This window comes from Rousettus aegyptiacus, unplaced genomic scaffold, assembly GCF_014176215.1.
Source record: "Rousettus aegyptiacus isolate mRouAeg1 unplaced genomic scaffold, mRouAeg1.p scaffold_m13_p_4, whole genome shotgun sequence".
Classification (NCBI taxonomy): domain Eukaryota; kingdom Metazoa; phylum Chordata; class Mammalia; order Chiroptera; family Pteropodidae; genus Rousettus; species Rousettus aegyptiacus.
This window is the reverse complement of record NW_023416307.1, coordinates 125,628,878-125,641,161: the sequence shown is the minus strand read 5'-3', so window position 1 is coordinate 125,641,161 and position 12,284 is coordinate 125,628,878.

Sequence of the window (12,284 nt, the reverse complement as noted above, 5' to 3'; positions counted from 1 at the left end):
GCCTCACCTAAAAAAATGAAATAAATAAAATAAAAATAAAAAATTTTCAGGTAGATATCCAGAAGAAGGATTGCTACAAATGAACAAACAAGACAAATAAAAACTCATAGACACAGACAAAAGTATGGTAGTTAATAGAGGGAAAGAGGAGGCGAAGAGGGAGGTTGAAAAGGGGGTCAAATTAACAGTGACGAAAGGAGATTCAACTTCGGGTGGTGAACATACAATGCCATATACAAACGATGTATTATGGAATTGTACACTTGAAACCTATATAATTTTATTGACTAATATTAGCCCAATAAATTTAATCAAATTTTTAAAAAATCTAAAAAAGCTTAAAAAAAAGCGAAAAAAAAGGCAGGTCATAGATTGGAAGAAACTAAATCAATAATATGTACACAAACAAGTAAAAAAATGAGTAAAAAATTTGAATAAATACTTCACAAAGAAGATATCTGAGTGGCAAGCAGGTGCATGAAAAGATGCTGAATGTCGTTAGTTGCAGAGAAATTAAAATTAAACCACAGTGAGATACCACTATACCCCAACTAAAATGGCTAAAGTTAAAAAGACTGATGATACCAAGTGTTGGTGAGGATATGGAGCAACAGGAGTCCTCCTACTTTGCTGGTTGGTTGCAAAAAGACACAACCATTTTAGAAAACAGTCTGGCAGTTTCTTATAAACAACACTTACAAAATGATCCAGTCCTACTCATAGGTAGTTAGTTACCTGAGAAAAATGAAAACACGTCTCTACAAAGTCTCGTTTACAAATGTTTATAGAAGTTTTATCCATAACAACAAAAACCTAAAAACAACCCAAATGTCCATCAGCAGGTAAAGGAATAAATACCAAATGGGACATATGAGTACAATGAAATACTAACTCAGCAGTGAAGTCAGTGAACAACTAACCGGTATACATGGTAACTTGGATGAATCTCAAAATCGTGCAGAGGGAAAGAAACCAGACACAGAAGATTACATACTGTAGTATTTTATTTACATTATTCCTCCTGGAAAAGACAAGTAGAATCTAAACGGTAGAAAGCAGAGCGGGGTTGCTTAGAGCCAGAGGCGGAGGTAGTATTGACTGGGAAGGGGCATGGAGACTTTAGCGGGGTGAGAGTGTTCTACACGTTCATCATGGTGATGGTTACACAGGTGTGTAAATTTGTCAGCGCTCATCAAAACGCGCACTTAACATGGATGATGCATTTTATTGTGTCTTGATTATACCTCTATATAATGTTGATTTAAAAAATATCACTCAGACATGAAGCAGAGTCTTCACAAGACTGACATGAGGCAGGGACACATCAATAGAGAGAGGCCCCAAATGGAGCCCCCTTCAAATTAAGGCCCCTCGCCTGTCCCTGTGCTGGGTATCACTGTATCTCTCTCCCCTTCATCCTGCTCTGTGTCCAGGAGGCTGACTAGACCAGAATGGGCTGCATGGACAGCCCCTTGCCCATTGCTTTCTTGTTAGATTTTTTTTTTTTCCGAGAGTTCGATTCTTTAACGTCACCACATATTTGACCTCTTTTACCTCATCTCCTCCCCCGCCCCGCCCTGCTCCATCCTCCGCCTCCCCTTCTCCCACCCCCGACGCCCCGCCCCGCCCCACCCCACCCCCGCCACCCACCCTGGCCTTCTTGTTAGATTTGGCCAGTGCTGGGCACCAGCAGGATATCCAAGGAAGAAGGAAAGTTGGTGGGAGTATTTCTTCCTCTAGAGATTCTGCAGGGTTGCTGCAGGCTGCGCATGCCCCTAGACTGAAGGTCACGGGCATGTCAAAAGAGACATCTGGACCACTCTCCCTTCCAGGTTCTGGTAACCCTTCCATCGTCCCACCCTTCCTGAATCTGCACTGTCTCTGAGGCTGCACTATACCTATGCACAATGCTTGAGTAGTCCATCACTTACAGATTATCTTAATTCGAGTGTGCCGTCTCTTGCCTGCTGGGATCCTGACTGATAGAGCATGCAGTCTTTTTGTTGAAACAAAACAGACCTCTGACGCTGATAAAAAATCCAGGGTGCAGGTGGAGGCGGTGGAAGCATCGCTGCACGACCCCTCCATTTCCCAGTAATGTGCAAGCTCTTACGCCATCACCTGTTGGAGCTGGTCCTGGGGAGTACCAGTCTTCTAACAAAACCTTGGCCCAGGTCTAACCCAAATTCCTTCCCTTGGTTCCCTAAAGGAGCTAATAGTTTGTTTTGTTTTGTTTTGTTTTAGATTTCATCCACATCCACATATAAGTGAAATCATACAATATTTGTCTTTCTCTATCTGACTTATTTCAGATAGCATAATACCCTCTAGGTCTATCCTTGTTGTTGCAAATGGCAAGATTTCTTTTTTCTTTTTTCTTTTTCTTTTCTTTTTTCTTTTGGTTGCTGGATAATATGCCAGTATTCGATTATACATGTACACCATATCTTCTTTATTTATTCATCTACTGATGGACACCTAGGTGACTTCCATATCTTGACTGCTCCTGGTAATGCTGCAGTGAACATGGGGTTTCATATATCTATTTGAATCAGTGTTTTTGTTTTCTTCAGATAAATACCTAGAAGTGGAATTGCTGGATCACATGGCGGCTCCATTTTTAATTTTTTGAGGCACCTCCATACTGTTTTTCACAGTGGCTGCACTAATTTACAATCCCACCATCAGTGTATGAGGGTTCCCTTTTCTCCATTTCCTCACCAGCACTTGTGATTTGTTGATTTATTCATGATAGCCATTCTGACAGGTGTGAGGTGATATCTCATTGTGGTTTTAATTTGCATTTCCCTGAGGATTAGTGATGGAAATACATCTTTTCATATGTCTCTTGGCCATCTGTTTGTTTTCTTTGGAGAAATAACTATTCAGGTTCTCTGCTCATTTATTAATTGGATTGTTTGGGGGGTTTTGGCATTAAGATGTATGAGTTCCTATATATTTTGGATATTAATGCTTTATTGGATGTACCATTGATGAATATCTTCTCCCATTCAGTAGGTTGTCTTTTCGTTTTGTTGGTGGTTTCCTTCCCTGTGCAAAAACTTTTTAGTTTGATATAGCCCCATTTGTTTATTGTTTTTGTTTCCTTTGCCTGAGGAGACATATCCAAAAAGATACTGCTATGAGCAATGTGGAAGACTTTACTTCCTATGCTTTCTTCTAGTTTTATGGTTTCAGGTTTTACATTTATGTCTTTAATCCACTTCAAGTTTATTTTTGTATATGGTGTGAGAAAGTGGCCTGATTTAATTTTTTGCATGTATCGTTGAGACTGTCTTTACTCCATGTATATCCTTGCCCCCTTTGTTGTAGATTAATTGACCATATAAGGATTTATTTCTGGGCTATTTCATTGATCTGTATGTTGTTTTTTATGCCAGTACCATACTGTTCGATTATTGTAGCTTTATAGTATAGTTTGATATCAGGGAGTGTGATACCTTCCATTTTGTTCTTTCTCAAAATATTTTTGGCAATTTGGGGTCTTTTGTGGTTCCATTTAAATTTTAGGATTCGTTGTGCTAATTCTGAGAAGAATGCCATTGGTATTTTAATAGGGATTGCACTGAATCTGTATATTGCTTTAGGTATTAATAATATTTTAACAATATTATTTCTTCTAATCCATGAGCAAGGTATATCCTTCGATTTATTTGTATCTTCTTCAGTTTCTTTCTTCAGTGCCTTATAGTTTTCTGAGTACAGGTCTTTTACCTCTTTGGTTAAATTTATTCCTAGGTATTTTATGCTTTTTGATGCAATTGTAATGGGATCGTATTTTTAATTTTCTCCTTCTGATATTTTGTTATTGGTCTATAAAATGCAACAGATTTCTGTATATTCTGTATCCCAACAACTTTATTGAATTTGGATTTCTTTTATTTCTTTTTCTTAAGGACCAAAAGGATCTATTTCCTGGCACCCTTCAAAATGCCTCAATGAAGCTTTGGACCCACAGGTTCTTCCAAACAGAAAGTGGGGGAGGCATCTGGCCAGGCCATCTCCCCACCTGAGAACTCATCTCACTGGGCAGGGCACTCGTGCCTGGCATGGGGAGCCCAGGCATGTTCTGATTTCTTGGAGGGGTGTCAAGGACATGTGTTGGGCTGCCCAGATCTCTGAAATCCCTTCTGAGGGGTGCCCCAGTAACAGCACCGGTCCCTGGGCTCCCCTTGCAGCTGGAGGCCAAGGCTGACCTCATCTCATGAGTCTCCCTGCTGATCCCCCAAACACCCAATTGCACTCTCTGTAATTATATTTGGAGTATATAAAACACTGTATAGTGTTTGCAGGGTATATATAAAAAATGACAACATTTGTTCATCGCCAGGATCCTAGAAGCCCCATGTGAGCAGTCCCCTTATCCCCTAGGTCAGAAAGTGTCAGAGCAGCGCTATGACATTTGGGAAAGATAATTCCTTAGTGTATGTGGGTCTGGTGGGGGGAGCTGTTCTGTGCATTGTACACTGTTTAGCAATGTCTGTGACCAGGAGCACACTCTCCCATCCCCCACAGTCATGACAATCAGACACTTCTCCAGACATTGTCAAATATCCCCTGGAGGCAGGTGGGGCAGTATGTGTCTGTGCGCAAAATCACCCCAGTGGAGGACTTCTGCCATGGAGGGAACCACCATTCTGACTTGGTGACAGTCACCACTTTGACTTTTAGCATTGTAACACCCATGCACATATCTCTAAAACTTGGTTAAAAAAATAGAATCACACGTGTACACTTGTGTCTGTGTTTGTGATATTCGCCCCTGCCACTGCATGTAGTTGCTTCGTGTGCATTTCATTGCTGCGTTGTATTCTACCTGTGAACGGGCCACATTCTAGCGCTGATGGCCTTGGGGCTGGTTCCGCCTGGGGCTGTGGTGAGCAGTGCCATGCTCCTGGCTCCCCCATGCATCTGTTTCTCCAGGGCATGTACTGGGAGTGGAATTTCTCCTGGGGGTCATAGGGAATGGACGTCTCCAGTGTCTCTGAAGTGGTTATACTAGATTAGCCTCTCGGGGCAGGGTACAAACATTCCTATTGTTACACAACATTTGGGGTGGCCAGCTTTCAAATTGTTGTCAACCAATGCATATGTACATTTCATATTATTCTCCAGACCCTATTTGTCTGCACATCATTGAGAGCCTGCCCCCCATGCTATCACGGATGCCCCAGGCTTCCCTCCATCCCAGCTCTCCCTACCTGCATTGTATCTGCCTAATTTCTGTCCCTTCTTCTTAGGCCTGGGGGCTTTATAAAAGCGATGATATGTCCTTCACCCTAATATTAGCAGAAGACTATGTTGGATGTGTGAGTGAATAATTCTGGGGATGAGTCCATTAGTGTTATTCCCTTTGAAGATACAGAGATCCCACTGGAGTCGGGGCAGAGATGTAGGTGGGGAGCCTTAGGAATTTCACAATGGAAGACCATTTAGATTGCTAAAGTTACTGTCCACTATCTTTCCAGAATAGCTCCCAACCTGTACTTTCAAAGCATTTACGGTCGAAGCCCTTTCACCCAGAAGATCCCTTGTAAAGTCTCCTAAGGGAGTAGCGTTGCCAGATGAAATATAAGGCATACAGGTGAGTTTGAATTTCAGATAAATGTAAAATAATGTTTTTAGTGTAAGTATGTTCCAAGTATTGCATTTATCTGAAATTCAAATTCACCTGGGCATCCGTATTTTCACTTGCTAAGTGTGGTAACCCTAAGAAGGAGGCCTGTGCTGGTATCATCCCGGTTCTGCCTGCAGAGGAGTGGAGGCACCGGTAGCTTGCATGGGGCGCGGCTGGCACTGGCACGACGGACCGATTCCAAGCCCGAAACCTTTCCTCTCCACACAGCTGTCACCTCTGAGAGCTAATTGCCAAATGGATTTGCAACCTGACATCTGGGGCATGTGTCAAACCACAACAGAGCCTGTCTTCCCTTTCATCAAGCGTGGCCGGGGGGAGCTGCTGGAGCCCTTGAAGGGAGGGAGAGCCCTTACTTCAAAGGCCTTGTCCTGAGAATTCCAGTCCCAGTCTTCCAGGTTTGCTTTTGGCTTCATTTCTTGGACTCACTTGACTCTGGGGACTGAGGTTTTACTCGTATATAGTGAGAAGGTATTGCTTCTTTTTTTCTGCTGGAGGGAAAATATCACCTTCGCTAAATGGTATGTGGTCCTTTTCCAAATTCTTTAAAATCTATTCATAAGTCTTCTTGGCAACACATCATGTGCCTTCATGTACTGTTGTTCCCATATTACAGATGGAAAAATCAAACACGAAGCACTTTGGGGGCTGGCCAGGGCACACAGAAGAGGGCTGACTTCTCAGCCTCTTTTCTAGCTCAAAGGTCTTGCCAGGCTACCATGGGGAGGGGACAGTTATGTGACATGGAGAGTTGCTCCCAGATCTCAGAACATAAATCTCACTAAACCAGAACCCAGCAAACCAAGGCTCCCATCATCCTAGATTCTGCCTTCTTCCTTTTCTTTCTCTGTGAAAGAGGCGGACTCAGGATGCATGGAAATAAACTTTGAACTTTCCTCCAAAAGGGTAGCCCCCATATCTGTCTTCAGACCAGCCCAACCCCTCCCGATGTCTAGCCCTTCTTCTTCTGCGGTCATTCTGTTGCTGAGATTCAGCATTAACATTCAATGGACATTCTGTCCAAGGCCATCAGAAATGATGGGAACTGTGAACATTGGTATATCAGAAAGATTATCAGCTGCAAGAAGGGAAAGAAAAGTGATTTCAGGTGCTCTCTTTCTCCCTGACAGAAGAGCCCACTGCCCTAAGCCTCTGGCCAGCCAAGGTCTCCTGGCCAGACAGTTCCAAGGCTTGGAGATAAGGTTGCTGTGGAGGGAGATGCTCAGGAAGCAGGTCCCACCAGACTGTTCGGGAGGGGCTGCCGTCTGCAGCACCCTCTGCTTCTGGTGGGTGGCAGAGGAGATAAAGTCTGGAGGCACATCGGCACATCGCGTGGTCCTGTTGTCTCTGTGGCTTTCCCTCAGAAATGGCCCTGTCCTCCATACACTCCATACATTCTATCGTGTGTGTGTGTGTGTGTGTGTGTGTGTGTGTGTGTGTGTGTGTTGGGTGGTGCTCCCATGGGTTCTATAACCAGCTTCTCTCGAGACAGCTCAGATAGTCCTCAGCTTGGTTCCCTGCCTCGCTGGGGAGCAGGAGGTGAAGAATCAGGGACAGTAGTCACAGTGTCAGTGCAGACGGGAATCTGTATGTGAGTAGCCCTGGGTCTTTGTCAAGTGCTGTGGCCTGGCCAGTCCTGTGTCTAGAGACAGAAAAGATTGAGTGAACCTCAACTCTTAAGTCCATTTCAATGGTCAGGAAAAGTTAGAGGGAGAACCAGTGCTTCCAAAATCACAGTTAAGAGCAGGGCAAAATGCACACTGATCACAGTAGCCTCCAGGCTGCTTCGCCTCGCTGTCATCTCACTGCTGTCAGAGGGATCTTCCCACGACTGCCCTTGGGTAGAAGTTCCCTGATGGCTGGAGACTGGTTCAGATGCAGTGGCCGGCACTCAAGTCCTCTCCTTCCAGCCTGGGGCCAGGCCCCACTCACCCCCCACTTTCCAATCCCTGTGAACCCGGTCCCCCTCCACCCTTAATCCTAACCACCTGGCTCAAGGCCCATCCCTCCCTTCCACCCTCTGGCCTCCTGGTCACGCTGCCCACACCGGCCATTCTGCACAGGTCCCAAGGCTGTCCAAGTTTGTTATCGTATTTTGATAACCACATCTCACAGGTGCCCAGAGCTACCCAGCGACGAAGCACTTCCACAAGACATACTCATGTATTCCTTGCTGCAACCCTGTAAGCAGGGGTTACAATCCCCACTTTGCACATGAGCCTCAGAGAAGTTACCTGCTGATTCTGATTCTAAATCACCTGGTTTGTGGAGGCTGCGCTTGCCTTCCAGGTCTGACGTTTCCTGACTCACACTCTCTCTTCCACCCCACCCTAAAAGGTCCACAGCAAATGCCTGCGGGCACAAGCAGGGTTCCTAAGTGCCAGATGGGAGGTGAGTCTCCTCAAAGACAGGATTGCAGATTTATTACCAGGCTTCCAGAATCAGAAGGAGGGGTTTGCATGCTTTGGGCATTTAGGAGGTAGAAAGGGTCTTTGCAGAATGGTCACTCTCTGTCCCAGGACCAGTGCTTCCCGTCTGCTTCCCACTGCCTCCTCCATATTGGGAGACCCCATACCTCTGGTGGGAAGGAGGGAGAGGTGGAGATTCTCTCTAACTTCAGGGCCAGTAGAAAAGGAACTACGAGGCTGCATGAAAAGGGAGGACATGCTGTATCTTTCAGAGAAAAGCCGAACACGGAGGTGGCTGCCCAAGCTCCACCAAGGAGGACTGAATGCCCAGGGTCTGGGTCCCGATAGTGGTCCCACAGCGCCATCTAGTGTCCTGGAAAAACATGTCTCCCGCACTCCATGGAGCTGAGAGCTAGCTGGACAGAACCCAGAGCACCTCTTAAGGGCCAGATGAAAATCTGGAATACACGAATGAAGAGCACTGGAACTGTCATACATCGGAAAATACATAAAATCTTTTCTGATTACTTAAATGCCTTTAAAATGTAATTGTTGGGAATGCAAAATGGTACAGCCACTTTAAAAGACAATTTGGCATTTTTTTTCAAAACTAAATGTATCCTTACCATACTATCCAGGAGTTGTGCTAAGTATTTAGCTAAATGAGTGAAAGTATATCCACACAAAAACCTGGATATTAATATTTATAGCAGCTTTATTCATGATGACAATTGGACGCAATTAGGATGTCTTTCAATAACTGAATGGGTAAAACAAACGCTGCCACATCCATAAGATGGAATATTTTTCAGTGATTAAAAAATAATGAACTGTCAAGCTACAAAAAGACATAGAGAAATGTTGAGTGAATATTACTAAGTGAAAGAAGCTAGTCTGAAAAGGCTACATACTTTATGATCCCAACTCTATGACATTCTAGAAAACGCAGTGGTTGCCAAGGGTTCAGGGGAGGAGGAAGGGATGAATGGGGGCACAGGGCACTTTTATGGCAGTGAAACTATTCGAATGATACTGTAATGGTGGACAATGACATTATGCATAAAATTGTATGACACAAAAATTGAACCCTAGTGTAAACTATGAACATCAGTTTTTTAAAAATATATTAAGATTGGTTCCTCAATGGTTACAAACACAAAATGTTAATAATAGGAGAAACTAGGGGGAGTACATGGGACTTTCTGCTTTCTGCTCAATTTTCCTGTAAACCCCAAACTGCTCTAAAAAATAAAGTCTATTAAAGAAGATAATTGAGTGATCAAACAAAAATAGTAATCCATTGGGGGGTACATAACATATATATATATAAGTAAAATGTATGATAAAAATGCATAAGACCTGAGGGAAAAAAGTATACTATTATAAGGTTCTTTTATGTAAAAATAGTCCAATATCACTTGAAAGTATGCTGTGTTATAGATACATACTATGCTAAAACAATCACTAGAACAAAAACATAAGAAGCCAAAAAAGGTTATAAAATAATTGTAAAAAATACTCAATTAATTTGAAAGAAAGCAGAAAAAGAGGAAAAAGAGACTATGAACAGTTTGGACAAATAAAACTCAAATAGGTTCATAGTCTAGCATGTAAGGAGCTTGGAAGTCATCGCTGTATCCTAACAAATAAAAAGCCGAACAAATGGAAAATCGACAATTCTTAGATCCGTCAGAGAAGTCAGGTCACAGGGCAAACTGCTACCCACAAAATTAGAGAGAGAGATAAGTGAATACACAGAACCACAACTTAAAGGAGCAGAAACCTCTGTGGGAACCAGTATAGAGGTAGGAAAAACTGAACTGTAATTGACAAATTGCTGAAAACTCAGTGTGAACAAATGTATGAGGGTTAAAAATTCCAGGGGACCCAGTCATAGGGGAACCCCTGACTTTTGTGAGTTTTACCTCTAGGAGCTGTACCAGGTTCTCACAGTGAAGATCAGAGAAAAATACCCTGATGCTTCCTGCAGGGAAGCGGGAAAATAAACATTTTCAGATATTCCAGAGTATGTTGTCCTTAATAAGGCCTGATTCAAGAGACACTATTTTTACTAGAGCCTAACCTGCCGGGGTTTTATCAGAGCCTAGGTGACGTAGGGCAAGGAAAATACCCAACTAGCCATCCTGTTACATCTAAGGGGTTAGTAGAGAAACTGAGAAGTTCATAGAGGCATCGGCTCATTAAAAGACTGAGGCCTAATCATTGGACTATAGAATGCTTCTTCTCCCTCCACAGCTCATTACCACATTACTAAAGGCCTACTTACTGCAATTCCTTTTACTCAGCCAACATGTCCATCAAAAAAATAAAAAATAAAAATTACATGGCATACTAAAGGGCAGAAACATAGTTTGAAGAGACAGAACAAGCATCAGAACCAGGCTCAGATTTGGAAAGGACGATAGAATTATTAGAAGAGGAATTTAAAACAACTATGATTACAATGCTAAGGGCTGTAATGGATAACTAGACAGCATGCAGGAGTAGATGGGCAGTGTAAGGAGATGGGAATTCTAAGAATAAAAAATAAAAAATACTAAAGATCAAAACATTTGTAATAGAAATGAAGAATGCCTTTGATGAACTCAGTAGACTGGACATGGCTGAGAAAGAATCATCTGAGCTTGAGGACATGTCAATAGAAACTTCCAAAATGGAAAAGTGCAGAGAACAAGGACTGGAAAAAAAAACAACGTAATATCCAAGGACTGTGGGACAACTGCAAAAGGTATAACATATATATATATATATAATGGAAATACCAGAAAGAGAAGAAAAAGAAAGAACACAAGGAATATTTGAAGCGCTGATGACTGAGAATTTTCCCAAATTAGTGTTAGACACCAAACCACAGATCTAGGAAGCTCATAGTACGTCAAGTAGGATAAATATCCAGTAATTTACATGTAGACATATCATACTCAAACTGTAGGAAATTAATCTTCTTCAAAGATAATCTTGAAAGAAGCCAGAGGAAAAACACCTTGCCAATGGAGAAGCAAAGGTAAGAATTACATCAGACTTCTCAGAAACTAAACAAGCAAGAAGAGAATGAGCGACATATTTGAAGTGCTGAGAGAGAAAAAATAATCATTAATCTAGAATTCTGTACCCTGAAAATTTATCCTTCAAAAGTGAAAACAAAATAAAGACTTTCTCAAAGAAACAGTAATTGAGGGATTTTTTTTTTTTTGGGTCAGTAGATCTGCCTTGCAAGTTTCTTAAAAGGAGTTCTTTAGCGAGAAGGAAAATGATATAGGTCAGAAACTTGGATCTACATTAAAAATGAAGCACTTTGGAGAAGGAGTAAGTGAAAGTAAAAGAAAAACTTTTATTTTTCTTATTCTTAAGTGATCTAACAGGTAGTAGTTTATTCAAAATAATAGAAACAATAGATTATGCATGCTTATATATAAATGAGATAAATGACAGCAATAATACAAGGGATGGAAGAATTAGGATTATTTTCTTACTATAAAGTACTCAGTTAAAACCACAAAAGGCAGAAAAAGACTAGAAGACAAAAATAGAAACAAAGAACTAGGGCAACAGATAGAAAACAGTAACAAATATGGTAGATATTAATCCAGCTATATCAATAATTGCTTTAAATGGCGATGGTCGAAATATACCAATTAAAAGACAGAGATTGTCAGAGTGGATCAACCCAACTGTATGTTGTCTAAGAAACCCACTTTATATATAAAGACACATATAGATTAAAAGTAAATGGATGGAGATAGATATACCATGGTAACACCAATCTGAACAAAGTGGAAATAGCTCTGTCGATTTCAAAATGGACCATAGAACTAAATGCAAAATGTAAAACTATAAACCTTCAAGAAGAAAACATAGGGAAAAAATCTTTAGGACCTTGGGTTAGGCAAAGTATGACCCATAATGGGTAAAGCATGACCCAAAAAAGAACACAGTGATAAATTGAACTTCATCAAAATTAAAAATTTCTCTTTAAAAAATATTAAGAGACTACTAAGGCAAACCATAAACTAGGAGAAAATATTTGCAAACATTTTTGATATAGGACTTGTATTCAGAATATACAAGAATTCCTGAAATTCAATAATAAGAAAACAACCAATTTCCAAAATGGCAAGAGATATGAATCGACAGCTTGTCAAAGAAGGTACGTGAATGCCAAATAAGCACGTGAAAAGGTGCACAACATCAGTCATCAT